Here is an 18784-nt window from a genome sequence, read left to right on the forward strand (position 1 = left end):
TACTTTATTCTCTTCCGTCTTGCTCCTAAGATGTAAGCTTTTCAATCATTTGAGTAATCATAGAGCAAATGAATGTGTTATTGTGTGTGCAAACATCTAGATAAACCAAGATTTATGAACAGACATTGTCTCAATGGAAAATCTCTGGACTGATTTCACTTAGAAGTAATCAAATTGAAAATATGACAAGTAATCAGCTAACGCAAACTAAATGCACCAAATATACTAAATCCTTTTTTCGTAATATGATATACCTAAGTCATGACAATCATTTTAAATCAAGTATTATATAACAAATTGCTGTTTTCTAGCTGTATAAGAAATGAATATATATATATGATTTTATTCTAACAGCTAGGAAATATTTACAACATTTTACATGAACAATTAATACCTTTTTATTTGTGATGTTCTCAGAACAAGTTATCTTCCACTTTTGGTCTAATCTTCCTGCTGACTTAGCTGCAAAAATATCATTGTAGAATAACTGATCAATGCTAATGCACATTTTAGCAACAACAGCATCAGCGGAAAGGAACTAGGGGTAGTCCCTGGTGTTATAAAATGGCATATTGGATATAGTTAGCTGATACTCCAAGTTAACGATAGAGCTTCTGAGGTTTCTTACGTTTTAGTAGCGTACTGCTTTTTACAGCATTCTTGGTTTTCAGAGGGACATAAGAATGAAGATGCTTTAGACTGTTCTATAACGTAGATAAAGATACACGCTGGAACTTCTGGAAATTCAGGAAGAGGTTTTCTTTGTGTGAGAAAGGAGCAAGCACTGTGGAAAATATTTCCTGACAGAAAGTAGTGCTATCCCATGCATTTCTGTAAAGATACTTCAGTCTGCTGCTTCTCATTTTCATCTCATACCATGTAAGGACTGAAAGACTACATCTATGTATCTTAAAATATTTACACGATATATTTAGAAATCTAGTAAGGAAGATAATGATGGGAAAAAGTAGATGTCTATCCTCATGTTTACAGTTCCTTTTTTGCGTGAATATTAAGAGGTAGCAGAATGCAGCTCTGTTTTACATGTAAACTGCTACACGGTGCTTTTTTGCAAGAAATAGCAATAAAAAAAAACACTCAATGGCTTAGCATGCTAGTGCAACAACATGCAAGGTTATAAACAAAGACAAATCAGTTTATCTCCGAACCAGACCCTCTACAGTTCTACAAATTAAATTCAGAGAAACAGCACATAGGTGTAACTGTTAGCTAATTGTATTGAATTGATATGAGGTGATATTTGTTTCACTCAACTGTTTTACTGGATCAAACATTTTGTTCAGGTTTTGCATTGTATCTTTTATTCATTTTAAAGGACAAGTATTTTATTAAAAAAAAAAAAAAACAAACAACAAAACCACCCACAAAATGCTGTCATAATTTCAGCAATCCACATACTTTATAAACTCTCTTTTTAATAACTTAATTTTCATTTTGTCTTTAAGATTTCACAGTTTCAGAACAGCTTGTTTCTTGTTGATTGATTAAAGTGAGTACTGCATATGATACAGTATTGGGGCTGTATTGAACTCCATTATTTAATTTAGTTATCACTTGAGGCCAAGGAGAATATAAATGTCAGCAATAAGACTTCATGCTACTTCTGTGAATAAACAATAATTTTTGTTGGCTTACCTCCTACAATCGTTACTGACTGCCCTTTCACATTCATTCTTGTTAGGATAGGACTTGATGCAAAAGTCTGAAGAGACTCTTACGAAGTGGTAAATTGCCTTTTCTAGGTGCTTATATCTTTCAGCTGCTGTAGAAGAGCCAAGGGGACCAACCTGAACTGGTCGTTTTTGACTTTCACCTCAAGGTCAGTGAAATGGTTTCCAGACACAGTGTATATAACTTGTATTCTCATGTCTTTTTACTGATTTCAAAGTTGTTTTATGTGATGCTCAAGAATTTGGGTTAAAGGAAGGAGACTTGTTAAAAGTTTGAGTTCCCCTGCTTGCAAGAGTTCAGTCTAGGGGAGATGAACAGGATCAAGGAGTGTAGGTGAAGCATAAAGGTGCACAGCCTACACAGCTGATCTCCTGAGCAGGTTATTTTACAATCTGTCTGAGATGTTGGAGCAATGCGTGTGTGATTTAATTGAAATGCAAACTCTTGGAGTTGTTTTTGCTTCTTTCCCCTTTTTCCCTCATTTAGCCTTTTCTAAGCATTTTTTTGGCCTCTTCTAAGTATTTGCTTTTTACATAGTGATATCAATGAGATTATTTTACCTGTTTCAGATATTGTGGTGGCATGAATTTTTCAAGGAGTCTGACTTATGTGCAGTATTTTACAAATTTTATTTTTCTCCAAGACCCTTAGAGAGAGAATTGGTACTTTAAAGCAGGCAAATCAAGCAGAAATCATGATATTGGTTGAAAAAATAGAATTTTTAAAAACTATGAAATCAGCGCAACAGCTAAGCATTAACTTGTAGGACAAGCTAAGCAAAAATATTTATGTCCATGTCTTTTCTCTTGCTTTCTGGCCAATTCTTTTCACATTACAACTTACTTCCATTTTATGTAGATTGTGCCAAAGACGAAAGGCTATTAACTAATGTGGAGAAGATATTCCTCAATTTAGTTATTTCCAAGAGATTGATTTGGTTGTGTCTATGCATTTAAATTTTGTTAAAAGGAATGGTAACAATGTTTATGATAGTGAAATTAGTTTTGGAACAATTCTCAAGCATTTTTTAAAATGTCTCATCATCTGTTTAATTGTGCTTCTCCGTTGTTGGATGAAATGTCAAGTAAGGTTTCTTTATATGCACTTGTTTGTGCATACACTGCTGTAAATCTGCATATACTGCTGTAAATCTCTGCTTAGTTTGTGTTTATTTGATGGTCCAGCCATTGAAAAAAAGACTTGGATTCTATTCTATTTCACTTATATATATAACTTTATCATACCAGTTGCAAAGGAATAAATCTGATTTATTGTCTTCAGAAGGTGTAACCATTAATCTCTCTTGAATTTAGGCTACACAGCATTTGCTTTATTGTGTGTCCATTTTGGAGCAAGAAGCTTGCAAATTTGACCAAAACTGAACCACTTTTTTACTCCCATCCTCCCTAGAACCCTTATCTCCTTGGAATCTTTAGTGTAACTTCTATTTTGTTATAATCTCTTAAGTGTGTTTTGCTAACTACCTAGCAGGCACAGTATGGGTATCTCATGATGAAAGAAAAAATAGAAATGCCTATTTCTTTCTGTATCAGCCATAGTGTAGTTTAGGGCAGATGAAATTATTTCAGTAAAGTGAATGTAGTAGGTGTTGAGAAGATCTGGAGCTGCTCTGCAGCAATGTAATGTAATGGTTCCTACTGGTAGGAGGACTGCTGTTTGTTGTATGTGTATTTCTGGCATGGCTTAGATATTCTCATGGAAAATTCCTCAATGTGTGCTAAAGATTTGGTAAGAGACAATGTCATAAGAAGCAAACTGTTTCCCAATGGAGCATCAAAGGAACCGTACAGAATTTAGAAGGGAAGGTGCTTTCCAAAGAGGCAGGTAATTGGTGCAAGGGTCTGCAAGGTGTACGTGCATTCACTGCGGTGCTGTGCTGTGCCTCAAAGAAGTGACAGCTTTGGGGCAGAGTGCAGTTTAAACGTGCCTGCAAGTGGTAGCCCCAAGTTTATGAACTCTGCTGGGAGGACTTTACTAGCATGTCTGCTGTTCTGTTTGTGTACAGCTGTAATTCTCTGGACCCCAGCTGGCTCATTGTCAAACCATAACAGAAGCTTTCTTATCTTACTTTCCAGCAGTAGCATTGTGCTTAAATTGTCTACTCTGTAGACATGTCTTGCAATATTGACAGAAAAAAAAAACTTATCTAGTCTTGCTTTGGTAACCACTGGGAGGAATGGCAAGACACATGTATGTTGCTTGTTTTTATAGCCCTTTCTCCCCCCCCAAGCATCTGTTTTTATCAAAACATAAATAATACTTTATTTTACCTTGTGACTGGCTACAAGCTTTTGGAAAGAAGAATTGCAAATGCTTAAATCTGGTCAAAATGTTAAAGGAATGGCAGAATTGCAAAATTTGCAAGACGACATAGCCTACAAAGGACCCAGTAGCACAACTAGATCTATTATTGACAGATGATATCAGGCAAAAAAATATTGTTAAGATTTTGCTATTTAAAAGCTGGCATAGCAAACTAAAGACAAAGTTAAATACAGTGTCTGCCACTCATTTTCAGAAGGCACATCAGTGTTTGCTCTCTGGGTTGTTGAACTTGGTTGCCTGTTTATAAAAGAACAAGCTAGCATGGTATTGAAGTTTTAGCTTGCTTAAAGATATTGAAAATGTTCAGACATTCAAAGTTATCTTCTTACTGAGAGCCACCTGTATGCCATTGAGCAAAAGATTAAAAACTTCAGGCTCCTTCTAAGCTTTTCGTATTTTTTTCCTTTCTAAGTTAAAAATTACAGGACTCATTCCTGTGCTTTTATGCATTTTACTTCCCTTTCAAGCATGGTAAGCATAATATGTCTGCTTATCCAGAAACACAAAAAGGAGGGCATGCTGTCAGCATTTTCAGCCTTATTTATTCCCAAGGATGTCGCAGGGATTAGAGAACTAAGTAAATGTATGTTATGAGTAAATGTTTCACAGCCTGCAAGGAAATACTCATTTTTCTCTAACTGCTTTCTCTTCTTGCTAGTCCTTCATAATAGACTCAGTTATGATTAATTGTTCATCTCAACTCCTATTCATTGTCCTCTCTATTTCATTCAAAGTCCCAGGGTTTGCCTGGAAAGGCTAGAGCTAGAGTTGCTCAATGTTCACCCTGGAAAATCAAAGAAGAAACAGGAAATGTATCTACCATCCACCGCATTTTATTCTCTGAAGGGGTCACTTTCTGATCCATGGGTGGTTCTTTTTTCTCTTTCAAATACAGAAAGTCTTTAAATCCAAATAGTATCTTTAGTTTCATTGTGCAGTGAAACAGTCCAGACAATTGAATGCCTCTGAAAGTGTCTATGTCCCAAGCTGCAAGACAAATTATAAAAAGAAACCACTGGGAAACTATGATCAACTTCAGCCAGGATAGTTAACCTTTCAATAACTTCTCATTTTCAAACAGAAAAGAGAAAAAGATGATTTATGGCAATGTGAGATCCTAATTTGAGAGAATCCAAAGATTTTTCATCCCCCTTACTAATTATATTGTGTGCGTATATATATTATCTATCTATCAATATATATATAAAATTAGAGAATGGGGAGCATTTAAGGAGATTTTACCTCTGGAAGGAATGTAATCCAAGATTTGATGTGGTGATGCCTGAGTCCAGCTTTTCTGGACTCTCAAAAGCTCCTTCAGAGAAGGATGAATAGACAAGTAAATTGCAGAATCTTACGGTTAACTCAAGTCACTTGAAAATAAACAGCAAAAAGACAAACTTTCTGAAGATCACCTGTGAAATTTTAAGCATCAGGAAAGCTGAACCAAAAAATCCTCCCGTTCTTAACTATTAGTCTTTTGGGGGAATTTCCTTTACTTTTAACTTCCTTTGTACATAAAGAGCTTTGAAGAAGAATGAAAAGACAAACTTCAAGATATTTTGCCTGACAGTATAGCAATAAAATGATATCTTTAATGAAGTGACAGCTAAATGAATACACTGAAGATCTGTTAAACATATGGTAAAAATACTCAGCAGATGTATTGTGCTGCACTGAAAAGAAAATGGTCAGGGACTAGCTGAATAAGCTGTTGTAGAAGGAAGGTGAACATTCCTGATCAACTTGCTAGCCAAAATAAAAGTAGTGCTTTTCTTTTTCACATGAATCATTAGGGGAAATGAATGTTTGTTTGTTTGTTTTTTAAGACCAGTTGTTCTGATAATGCCTCACTTTTTTTTCCTAAACTATACTGTGGATATTTTGATTTCTAAAATTTGAAACTGATTTTATGGTTCAGTAAGGGAGAATGCTTACTTTTTTTAATTAAACCAAAGAAGCTCTCAGTACAGGAAAAATATTTCCAGCCCTGCACTATTCACAGTGCTTTTGGATTGCTTCTGGAGATGTTATTTGGATGAAAGCTCCTGTCAGACTCAATAAAATGACTGACAAGGCCAAATTGGCATGCATTAAGGGAAATGACAGGAGAAGAGCTTAATCATACCTGTACCAATAGATTCAAGCTACTTTGGTGATCACACTGCCATCCTGTGTGTGTCAGTAAGGCTTCACTTTCATCGCTCTTTGTAGAAAAGGCTTCAGAGCAAAAAGGCAATTGGACTTGATTGTATGCCTAGAAGAGGCCAAAGAGAGAAGTAAAGATTTCTTGGCACTGATAGGATAACAGGTCAAGCAAATACACTCTGCTTTGTCCCACAAAACAAACAAGAATATAGTAGTAAAATGGATTTTTTTCAGACAGAAAGCTTGGAAGTCCACACCTTGGTACCATCAGTCCCTACCCTTGATGCATTTTGGTGGTGTGACAAACATGAGTGCGAAGTATGGAATAGTGTTAGATGAACAAAAACCATCTGACTAACCACCAAATTAACATAACTATGACATATTAAATGTAAGTTGCTAACTAAAAGAAATTAATTCAGCTCTTTTTCATAGTCTCTAGTGGTCCCCATAACATCCACCTAGGAGAACTTTATTTTCTACATAGCCACAGGTTTTGCTGGAGGTTGCAGAACCTCACTCCTGAGAATTTTGGAGTAACATGGCTTGCAAGCCTTTAGCTTCTTAAAAATCTTGTGACTTTGTAGTCAGTATTGTAGGATAGCCATGGTAGCAGCATTGTCCTGAGAAGCTGAAGGCTGCCAGCCATGTTGCAATACAGCTTTGGAAGCAGATTTCATTCTGCTGCCTCTAACAAGCCACCCTTTGAGTATAAGTGGGTGTTACCTCCCTGAATAGTTTACCAGTTTCCCGTAAATATTTCTTCAGTTTATTATTAAAAAGATAAAAATCATCTCCATGGGATCTCTACTCTCTCCCAATCCTTTGCTAAACTCAGGAGAGAGGCGAACACTTGAATGCTTGGAAGAAAAAAGGATGCTGTTGTGTCACACAGTAGTTGATCTGAAGTTCCTGAGTTTCAGCCCTCCAGATGGGATGTGCGCAGGCATGCTAGTGAGAGACAGGATGATAGACATAATGCATTTCTTGCCTCGTTTTAAAAGAGTGGTTGGTTTTGCTGGGATGTTCTTGCAGGAGGGGAGCAGCTGAGCATATCTGTGGAAGGAAGTTAAGCTGCTGGAGCTGGTGGCTAGCAGGAGAGCGAACAACCCTGATGATGGAGCTGGGAGCTAGTGAGGCTGGGAGGCTGCTGGTAGTACGTATGAATGTCCCTTTGGGTTCCTCACTGACACAGGTGCTTGCCAGAGACCAGAACAGGTTTTGACATTGTGAATAGCCTGACACTGAGGCAAGGCCTCATCTGCAAGAAGTGGGCAAAAGGAGTTGTGTTTTTATATATATGTACACACACGCATATATAACATATACTATTATGCTATATCTCTGGAAAAATAAAACAACACAACCACCACCAACAACAAAAACAACAACCCATGCTTTCCTCCAGGAAAATCCCTAGACAGATCTGCTTCAAAGCTCCTGGGGTCCTTTTGCAAACAGAAGCATAAAAGACTGGGAACGCAAGCCAGGCGTTACGCTTTCACAGATTTATCAGTACAGCTTTTTCTTTCACCTATGCATTTGTGTTTATAAAACTATAAATCTACCAAGAACAGCTTTTCTGCCAAGGTGTTGTGAAGACATTTTCATAATGGTGTTTAGCTGGAGTGGCACTGAAAACTCCAGTAGCTACAGATTTATTCTCCTCGTTGAGAAATGCAAGAGTTAAGATTCTGGCCAGCAGATAAGAATATTGTACGTCTCACACTGTAATTCTCAGTTTGTGATATCCTAATGCACAACATAGCTATGATAGTGGGCAATTACAGAGGTTACATTTATTTTACGATGCAAGTCAGGATATTACCCCATAGTACTGCAATCACACTGGCCATAAAAGGACTTTTTTCTTTCCCTAAATCATGGGGGAATGGTGATGGGTTCTGTCTCTTGCTCTTTTCGTATATTTCCTATTAGATTTGCTTGGTTTTAGTACATGTGTTCCCTTCCGCTCCTGATTAAAATCCTTTATGATGAGGATTTTCAGCAGAAGTTGGGAATTTCAGATGGTGTGTCCCACCAAAATTCAAGTTGAGGGATTTGTCTGCGTTAGATTCTGCCACTTTTATTGACGTGTACTGAAATTGCAGTTCCCAGAGTCAGTGTTAGTGTTAACAATGACTTAAGTGAAGTTCAGGTTTCACTCATGGGTCCTTTGCTTCCATTAACCTTAATGGGCTGTGAATCAGAGCTATTGAACAATGGCAATGGGGAAATCAATTACTTTTATAATAAGGTATTGTGTGTGACAGGGATAGAGGCAGAACCTACCCTTTAATTTTATGCTTTCCTACATCTCTGAGGTTTGTTTCTTATTTATAAAACTGCAGAAAAACTGACTTCTATGGATTCACAGAAATGCAAACCAGACTCAGATAAGAGTCCCTTTGAAGTGGTAGCCAAACCTACCTAACACATATCATGTTCAATGAATTAGCTAATAATATAACTTAGTAGGTGGTAAATGAGCTAATAAAATATGTAATATAGTTCTATGTTGGAGTCCAAAACAAGCGTTAAAGTAACATTTACCGTTATGTTTGTAGTAATTTGTGTAAGCTGCCTGGTGGGAGGTGAGTGTGCTGCTCTATTACAAAAATTACAACAGGAATAATCTCATTATTTGTAGCTAGGGTGAAAGGAAGTCTGTGAATTTATCCAACAAAAATGTGTTTTATGAAAGAACAGGCTAAGTACAGAGGTCGGTGTTAGATACTACATTTTAAAGACCAAGAACTAAAGACATCATTACCCAGTGAGTCAACAGGGACAAGAGTAACTTATGTTAGCCAATAAAAATAAAACTCGTATGCTGTAGAAAAGTTTAAAAAAAAAAAAAAAACAAAACAAAACCAAAAAACCCTCACATAATGTAGATTTGGGTAATTCATGCAGATTCCACAGAAATGTAAAATAAATGAGAGATGAAAGCAAATACTAATGGAGAAACCTACCACATAGGGCTATATTCTGTCTGTAAATTCCATAGGAATTGTTTTGAAATATACATATAAAAAAATTGCGTAGTGAAATGATTGTGCTGGGCTTCATTCTGTGCCGCTGACTTTAATGGGATTTTCCAGAGCAGCAAATGAGGGAGTCAGCTCTGGTTAGTGGCAGTACCGCTTGACTCCAATCACAGCTAGTCAGACAGCCACGGGAGTAGAAACCATGTGTTGAATTGTACCACCTACCTAAAATGGGAGGAAAAATAGTCTTTTTTTTTCTTCTTCTCCAGTATTATGTCTGGAAATTTGCTCAATTCCTTTGAAAAAAATTTCAGTTATTGAATTGAACCTGCTTTGACTGTTAGTGCCTGGGGACCGTTGCTCAGGAACACATGTAGACCAATGTTTAAATCCAGTCCTATTCAAAAACAGCATTTGAGCATGCACTAACTTTTGAATGTAGTAACTCTGCATGTGTATGTGCCCTCTTCTGGTCCTGTTATCCTAGAGATTACTTCAGCCAAGTGTTGTTTTCTTTTTTTGAATGAAGGTGTAAAATTTAGAGTAACATCTTGCAAATGAGTCAGCAGTGCTCCCCTGGGGTGGAGGAATGCTAATGCTCATCTGCATCTGCACTGTGTTAGCCAGACTGTAGCCAGCAGGTCAAGTGACGTGATTATTTCCTCCTTCTTGTAGTTTGTTTTTTTTTTTTTTTTTTTTTTTTTTTTTTTTTTTTTAGGCTACAACTGGCATGTTGTCTTCAGTTTTGGGCCACAGGCTTCTAGACAGGGCTTTGTTTAGCCTGGAGGAGGCTAAGAGGACAGTTAATTTCTCTCTTCCACTAAAGAGCTCAGAGCTGTGACCAGGCTTTTCAGAGGGGTACAATGAAATAAATGGAGATCACAGTCACAAGATTCAAGAAAAAAAAAAAGACTATTTGATGTAAGAAAAATGTTTTTCATGTTGAAAGGGGTGAAGTATTGGAGAAGGCTATCCAGAAAGGCAATAGAATCTCTGTTTTTGAAGATATTCAGAATTTCATAGGACAGAGCTATTTCAGAGTATTAGAATATATATATATATTTTAATAAAATGACTAAAATAAAATTTATTGTGAAAATGGGTCATTACAATACTTCCCAATCCTATTTAACATTTTAAAGAGATGTAAAATTGTATACTGTTGCTACCTGGAAGTTAGATATGTTATTGTATATTTTTGTGTTTCAGCTGTTTATTTTTTTTAATACCTTTCTAATTTAGAGAATGCCAGTAGGCTTCTGGAGGCTCAGTAATTGGCTAAGGCAGTGTCAGGGAAGATAAAATTCAAGCCTGTTAAAAGGCCAGAATTTGTGCAGGCTCTGAAATGTAGATTTTCATAATTTACATGCCATTTTAATTCTCAATTTATTTTATATACTGTTGAAGAATAAATATTAATTACTGTTTTCTCTAATTACCAGTCATAAGTAATAATAAAAAACAGAAACCATCTAACAGAGTGTCACCTCAGAAACTGGACCATTTGGCAAAATTGGATTATTGGAATTATTTGTAACTGAAGAAAGGAAGTTGAGATTTCATTTTAAAAATATCCTTAGTGCAGAACAATGTAAGGATACTCTACTGAGGAACAAAGAGAAGTGTAATGGTATTGAGATTCTAATTAGAATTGTGAATGCTGCTACAAAAATAACTTGCTTCTATTCCTTCCATAAGTAAAAGCCTTGGATTTGCACATGAATATTTTCATTAAAAGAACACAGTAAAACCATCAGTTAGCTATTTGATGTATATTTCCTCAGTATAATAAATCCTGGTGGTTCTTTATGTTTAAGATGACAAGAGCTTTTTAAGATGTGTTGTAAATGTTGTGCATCATTATATAACCTTCATGTAATAATTTCTTAATACTCTTCTAGATGAATAATTATAAGATTTATGAAAACTATATTGAGGTCATTTGATGATACAAGGGGTTATTAGCTTAAGAATAGTGATACCAACTGGAGAAAGTAATTACCTGGCAATGCTTAAACAAATTCCTTCCAAGCACAGCAAACCCAGAGCACTCTTTCCAGAGGCTGCTAACACTGTTTCAGAAATTGAGAGCCTTTGTAGGAGCATCCGATAATTTTTTTTGAAATAAGAGAAAAATAAGCACTAATTAAACCCAAATAGAATATAAATGTTTGTCTAGAATTTGGAATGAGTGAGTGAAAAAAATACAGCTACTGTTTAAAAGGTACATGAGGAATTTTGAGGGGGGAAAAAAAGTTTAAATCAGTCCAAAGGACTAATTTAAAAATATCTAGATAAAGCTGACATGGATACTGAGGTTGCAGTATAATGCAGAAACCAATTCCTATGAAACACCAGATTGCTCAGTGATTGTGTGTGCTCAGAGGGGAGGCATGAGCTAACATTTGGTGAAAAGGAAGGAACAGTGCAGTTTAATCCAGATTGAGGACTGTTTCTGTTCAATGGTATTTGCTTCTTTCAAGGTAACTTCTCTTATGTCTTTTCTAGGTAAATGACTTAACTCTTACCATTTTTTTAATGATTTATTTATAGGTTACAGCCCCTAGCTCTGTTACAACATATTCAGAGTATTCAGTCTGCCTAAGGCAGTTAACTAACAAAAAGAATGTTTACTTATTTCTTGCTTTAGCTATCATAAGTGGTCATTAATGTGGGAGGCGAGATAGGCAAGTTTTCCCCTAGGGCAGGCACTCTCATGTTTTTAACAGTCTCTTAAAGTAAAGTGTTAAAGAGACCTGAAGTTTTGCTTTCTACTGTCTGTTTTGCTTATGCTCTCTCTTTCTCTCATTCTCTTTTAATAGTACTAATATAGTGATAATGTTGATCATTATGATTGTTTTACTCATTTCAACCATGATATCCTTAAGTCCAAGCAAAGGTAATAAAAATGGTGGAGTTACCATTTGGTAATTGCTTCCACAGAGACAGTAAGTAAGAGTTAACTTTATCTTTTCTCAAAAGTGTGAGTAGCTGTTTTTAAGATAAAATTATTTAGCAAAAGACTTAGAGCAAGCACAGTTGCTATAATTAGCTGCAGGGAAGCCCATGGAAGAGAGGAAAAAAAACCAAAACACCTTATTAGGGACTTACTCATTAAAAAAACCCAATACCTAAAACACTTTGCCTTAGCTGGATGGACAGCATAGCTATTAAGTGAGGAGGAAATCTATGCCAATAATACTGGAATGATGGAAGGTCATTTTTGACAATGACAAAAAAAGGAATTGTTCTTCGTCGTTTCAGTCTATTAAAAACACACTGGAAAAAGCTGTTTGGAATATTGTGTAGGAAATATTTCTGCACTAGCAGGGCATGAATGACAGGAAATACACAAAAGGACATAAAAGGTCTTACAAGTTTCTAATTAAATGAAATTAAATTTGAAAGGCTCTGTGTTTTTTTTTTCTTAGCTACAGTAAAGATTTAGACATGTAGTGAATGGACTAAAATGTAACCTTTAATGACAAGGAAAGATTGTGGTATAAAAAAATTGCCTTCTACTTACTGACAGAGCTAGATCAATGTTTGATTAGTTCACAGATGGTAATTGAATTAAAGCTTGGAAGTGCAATGTATAGAGTATTGATTTTTTTCCTGTTGACTAATCAAGAAGCAACAATTTAGATGCTGAGAGAGGAAAAAAGAAGGTTGCCAGAATATATAATTGCCATTAAAATACGCATCGTAAGGCAATGACAAAATCAATAGAAGACTGATACCATGCAGGTCTGGGTACTTCTAATTACTCAAAATTATACAGTCTAAATTCTGTTTTGGCTTTATATCGTGTATAACCTCATTGATTTCAGCATAAAATTTGGTCCAGTACCTACAGAGAACTCTACTTCTTTGTTTCCTTTTCTCACCATGGGTCTGCTCCTGCTGAAATCAATAGCAGAACTCACATTAAATCTCAATAATGCCTGACCATGCAATGTGACTACTGAAGGAGGTGTCCGTATGAAAAACGGAAGAATTCGTTTCTCCATTGATAATAACAGCAGCTAAATGGATGAGGTTGTTGCTTTGCTACATTAGTTGCCTGCTTTTAATCCAATTAAAAAAAATTGGCAGTTATCTATAGAGGTTTATGATAAGGAAGAGGACTCAAATAAAGAATCCAGCAAAGCAAATGTGTGTATTCTTAACTTCAACTATGTAAGTGAAGTCAATAGAAATCACTCCAAGGTTTATTCAGCTGGAAAGCTAAGTATGTGTTTAAAGAATTTTGCTTGGTCACAGTTGCAGCATACAAAAAAATAACTATAGTTTCCGCAAGTGTCTTTCTAAAGCTTTATCTTTTTTTCCAAGTGTCAGTGGGTTTGAAAAGCTCTGGATCTTTTCGGAGGAACAGCCTACCATTCCCCCTTTTCTGCTCTCATCACTGATTGGATAAATGCATCCTGTTTTAAAGTGTGTTGCTCTCCAGTTACTATGTGGTGAGAGTCAGACAATGGCTGCAGTGTGGTTTTGTGGTCTCCAGCTGCCTTTCAAAGTAAGACCAATACGAGGATTTTTTATTGCTCCCCATGTTGCTGTTCGGGTGAGTCTGTGTAATTGTCGAGCTTTGTAGTTGAGTGACATTTAGAGATGAATACTTTTAATATTTCCACATAGTGTACTTCATGTCCATATTGGAACTCTAATGACACTCCTTTATTATGTTTTAACATAAAATCATTACCAAAGAGGGCTGCATTTAAACAAAAGTACTTTCAAAATCCAAAACTTCAGATGTAATTTGCTGAGGCCTCAGTGACTGGATGTAAGTGTGCCTGCCTGTCTGTTGTGCCAGATGTCCCATCAGGGATATGATAACTGTTTGCAGTCTTGGTGATTAATATGCTGTGACATTTATAGATGGATGGGAACTGCAGCTGATTCTATGTTAGAGGATATTATCTGGTAATTTAGGATATGCACCCATCTATATACAACTTTTACAGTGACTATATGCAGATGTAAATGGAATTTTATTAATTTGGCAAACTTTTATGATAGAATATATTTGATTTTAGCATAGTAATTTTGTTCTAGACAGTATCCTGGTTGCTGCTCCCTCTTACTAGCCTTCCAAATGGCATCCACCTTCCTCGTACAACTCCAGATTTAATAATAATAATATCCTTAAATAAACCCCTTATTAAACTCCAGCTTTAATAATAACAACTTGAAATGGCACCATTCCAAGCTGGAAGCCTCCAGCTCCTGTATGAGGACTTGTAGCTTGGAAGGCAAATAATTTTTTTCCTGTGTAAGAAGAAATTAACATTTCTATAGTGGTTATACAAAATGATGGCTATGGAATCTGGCTGCTGTAAGAAGATGAATTATCTTGGGGAATAAAGTTTAATGTTAGTCAAATAATTATATTAATCAATACAGAAGTTCAGTGAGCTCAGAAGTACTTGGTTGAAAAAGCTGCAGATCTTCTCCAGCCAAATGATTTCACATCCCCAGCCTGGTGGCAAGGTGATTAATTGAAGACCATATTTTCTCAGATAAGAGATTCATAGAGGGTGAGATGATTGGTGGTAGCAAAAGATAGATTTCAAAAGTGAGAGCTGCAGGCAGCTCAGTGAATATATCTCTTTCTCTTAAAAGAGAATCCTGAAGAGGGGAGAAAGTAAGCAACTCACTCTGAAATTCTCAAGATACAGTTGGACTTGGGAATTTCCAAGTGAGTTACATTGGGAAAGAGCAATTCAGAGAGCAAGGGCTGGTTTAACTGGGGAAACTCCTCTTTGGACTGGTATTGGATCAATTTTTATTTGTGAGACTCAGTTACTGTTACCTGCTAACATTTTTGGAAAGTTCTGACAGGTCTGTAATGCAAGACCTTACTGACTGATATCTGAAAGAAATAACATTCCCTTTTTTAGTTGTTCATAACTATGTCCTTGTATTTTCCTCACTTGTTACTAATTTTGTTCAGAAATGTTAAGGTATTAAAACATTAGAGTAAAAATATATCAAAGGCCAGTTACCTGTGAAAAGTACTTAGATTACAGCTAACAAACAATTCTCTTAAGAAAGCGGCTTGACAGTATTTGGTGACTGTACATCCAAAAAGGAACAGCTTTCAGGAAAACCATCGTTCTAAACTCACCACTTTTTAAGGTGTAATATACACGTATAATTTTTATGCAGTTTAGTATGTACAGTGTGTACACATGCGTGTTTATATATTTATATCAATACATAAAACGACTGGTATAGAATACTGATGGCCAGTTATGTTGAAGACTAGTATGAAGTGATATGCAAAGAAGAAAAAAACACACCACAAAGCAACATTACATAATAACAGTAATATCACGATAGTTTTCTTTGCACAGTCACCTCTAGAAATCTGCTGTGAGTTCATTCAAAATGGACACCATGTTGATTAGTCCAAATTTGCACTGAACTGCTTCACCATAAAATCTGTATCTCTGCTTTAAAAATACTGGGGAATATAGTTTTTTGTGTGCTTTGTCCTTAGTGATTATAGAGGTAGGCATCTGAGTTTACTTGAATGGAAACTGCCATGTGCTTGTCACTCTTGAAATTAAGTTTCTTGCCCTTTGGTCTAAATACAGATTCAGAAACCTAATTGTTTTCACCCATCTTTAAAGATCGTCATACCTAGGGTTTGATTTGGGATGCTGTCTCTGAGTGATAACTAATATAATTAGTGGTCTGAATGAAGCTTCATTAACTAAATTAGGTTTACACTTTGATTTATATTGTGCACTTTTAGCTTCATTCGAGCATCTCATTTGTATTTCTCAGTTTAACCACCTAAAGGGCTACAAAGTTCAAGAATTTGCCTATAATAGTTCCCAAATCTATTTTTAGGTCAATGCCCTGATGTTTGTTTTCCATTTAGTAGATATGCAGTGTCTCTTTTCTTGATCCAAACTCATTAGTCTACATTTATCTGCATTTGTCATCCACCAGCCAGGTACATTCATTATTTACATCTCTGTGTATTGCTTTGCTTTTCTGTTTGCTGTTCTTCCTAACCACAGCTCATACAGTAGTTGGAAATAATCCACAAACTCCCCAGATCACTGCCTTTTTCTGCTTTCAAGAAAAGAAACATTGAGTCCTGTACAATTTATGAGGTTATTTATGACAATATGGATGAATATTGGCGAATCACAAAATATTCATTAATTACTATATGTTCATGAACTGTCAACCAGAAATTATTGCTCACCAGAAATCTGCGGAGAATGCATTAACCTCTCCACCATTTGCTATTCTTTAGTTGTTTGTTGTTTTTTGTTTTTTTTGTTTTAGTTCCTAAAATGATTGTCATCCTGTCACAGAAAAGAACTCAGCATGATGTGTCTGAGACAAGTAAGCAGACATCTCAAATCTCAGTAACCCCACTTGAAGTGACTGCTTCAGTGTAGTTGCTTATCTGATGAGGAATGGAATTCTCTCATTAGTGAGACTGTATCCCTATGCATTTAAATATATACTACTATTCAGGTGAATGAACAGAAACATGAATACTTTCTGAATGGCTACACGTGTGAACATTTATTTTACCATATGCCTGCTCACACATCACTTCATCATTCATTTTGTAATCAGTTTTTGACTACATAATTCAACTGAATCATATTTTACTGTTTGCAGAGGCATAGAACTCTGATTATAAATCAGTCTCACCTTTTAGATATCAGCCCCGTACAAAGCTTTTTGTCTTTGCGCTTCTATCCTTGTTCTTTATCACTGAACTCCGCTCAGTCTGATCCAAAAAAACAATGTAAAAACCACTGGTGATCTAAAACTGTGTTTTTGTACTGCTTTCCTACAGTATTATATTGCTTAAATAGTGTTGTGGATATGGGGTGTTTGTGTTTGTTAACTTCTGCTTTCTTCTCCTTTTTTATAAGGAGGAAAGGCCTGACTCCTCAGCTGACTATGCTGCCAACTTGGCGGTTTGCAAAAACTTACAGTTCAGAGTGGTGTTTCTGATACTGAAGTTAATCCATTCTTAGCAAAGTCTTGCCTGTATGTTTTATGTGGCATTATCTAGAAATTCACAAGACAGCATTATGGTAAGTAAGTCTTGGAGACAGCAAAGTCCACCTCTCACTCAACAAAGATGGACTGGTACAAGCAATAGTAAAAAGAATGTATGGAAGTTATCTAAAACTTGAAGCTTTTTTGTTTACATGTTGAAGTCACATATTTTCTAAAGCAGTTTTACAAATACTGCAAATACACTTTGTGCACGCTAAGTTATTCATGGGAAAAAAAAAGGACTGTGTAAATGAATGAACTGGGAAAAGAGCACCAGTTCTGAGCCATTTCAGGGATTTTTTTCGTGCTGAATGATGAAGGGAATAAACACAATAATTCCAAAAGACTTGCAGACAGACCAGGTCTGCACAGACTGAAGGTTCAAGAATAAATGAGCCATGATTGTTACCAAAAATTGCAAACCACACAAGTAAGATCAACTGTTAGTAAGTTGTTCTGACCCTAGTCACTCTATTATCCTTGTGCAAAGCCTCCATTATAAGCTGAATGATAGGTTCTCTTTCTCATATATTGGAAACACATTGATTGTGCCTTAAAAAAAAAACAAAAAATAAAAATAAAAACCAACATTCAGTCAGCCTAAAATATTACGAGCCATTTTCTATTTCTTTGTTTGCATGAAATCCTTTCTGATTCTGCAATATGCATTTTCCTTACATACTGTAATTGCATAAATAATTTCTTAGGGAAAAGCTGAAGTATAATTTTAACTTTATTTAAGCAAGCATTTTAATATTTGTAATACATTTAATCTAGAAGGTAGTTAGATCCAAGCAACTTTGATAAAGTGATATTGATTTGTTCAACTGCCCTAAGCAAAATGGATAGTATAATTTCTCTCATTGATTAGTAAATGCTCTGGCTTTTTTTTAAATAGTTGACAGAATGTTTGGGGGAAACGGACAATGAACTATCTTTTGAGAATAGCAGCATTAATTTAAACTTATTTAAATTTATTTTGGTTACATTTAGAACTATGATCACTGCAAAGCTTTGTACATTGACAGAATGTAGGCATGAAGTTTCCTAAAAATTTGGTAGTTCCTTTTTACAGAATATGAAAGTTATTTTAGAAAGAACTAACAACTGTGAATTATACACAGTGGTGTCTATAACATTCATACAAAAAAATTAAAAGTAAATGTGAAATTTATGAAAAAACAGTCATTCATTGTTCCTCAAAACTGAATGGAATCATTAAATTGCTGCTGGAACATTCTCAGAAGGCTTCAAACGTACTTTTCAACTATATGAGTGTCATTCACCATCTGTCAGCCCCCATATCTGGTCATTTATCTATATGATGACTCACTGCAGGGTGCTATCAGTATCACCATTACTTTATTTAATGAGCGCCCTGTCTATTTGCACCCCCCTTGACAGCTTGTGTCCATATCATTCATTCATTGTCAGCCTACCATCAGCATAACGGGAAAGGCATCTCTGGCTGCTGCCTCATGACAGCCTGGTGCCATGGTTAACATCTGTTCTGCATTGTCCCGTCACTGTTGCGTCTGTTCTCATTGCAGCACCAGCGACTGCAA

General features: G+C 35.8%; 2 long non-coding RNA genes across 2 annotated transcripts in view; one reads left to right on the plus strand and one right to left on the minus strand.

Moving 5' to 3' along the window:
- Positions 1–394: 394 nt before the first annotated feature.
- LOC125181094 (uncharacterized) lies at positions 395–18726 on the minus strand. Its single transcript, XR_007160121.2, has 3 exons — positions 18659–18726; positions 6167–6295; positions 395–462 (listed from the first exon to the last, which is right to left on the minus strand). It is a non-coding gene; the product is annotated as an uncharacterized lncRNA (long non-coding RNA).
- The window catches only part of LOC125181093 (uncharacterized), a 34563-nt gene continuing 16236 nt past the window's right edge, over positions 458–18784 (plus strand). The window contains exon 1 of the long non-coding RNA XR_007160119.2: positions 458–1840. This is a non-coding gene — a long non-coding RNA (uncharacterized lncRNA). The remainder of the gene's footprint in view (positions 1841–18784) is intronic.

Source organism: Anser cygnoides, chromosome 4, assembly GCF_040182565.1.
Source record: "Anser cygnoides isolate HZ-2024a breed goose chromosome 4, Taihu_goose_T2T_genome, whole genome shotgun sequence".
NCBI lineage: Eukaryota > Metazoa > Chordata > Aves > Anseriformes > Anatidae > Anser > Anser cygnoides.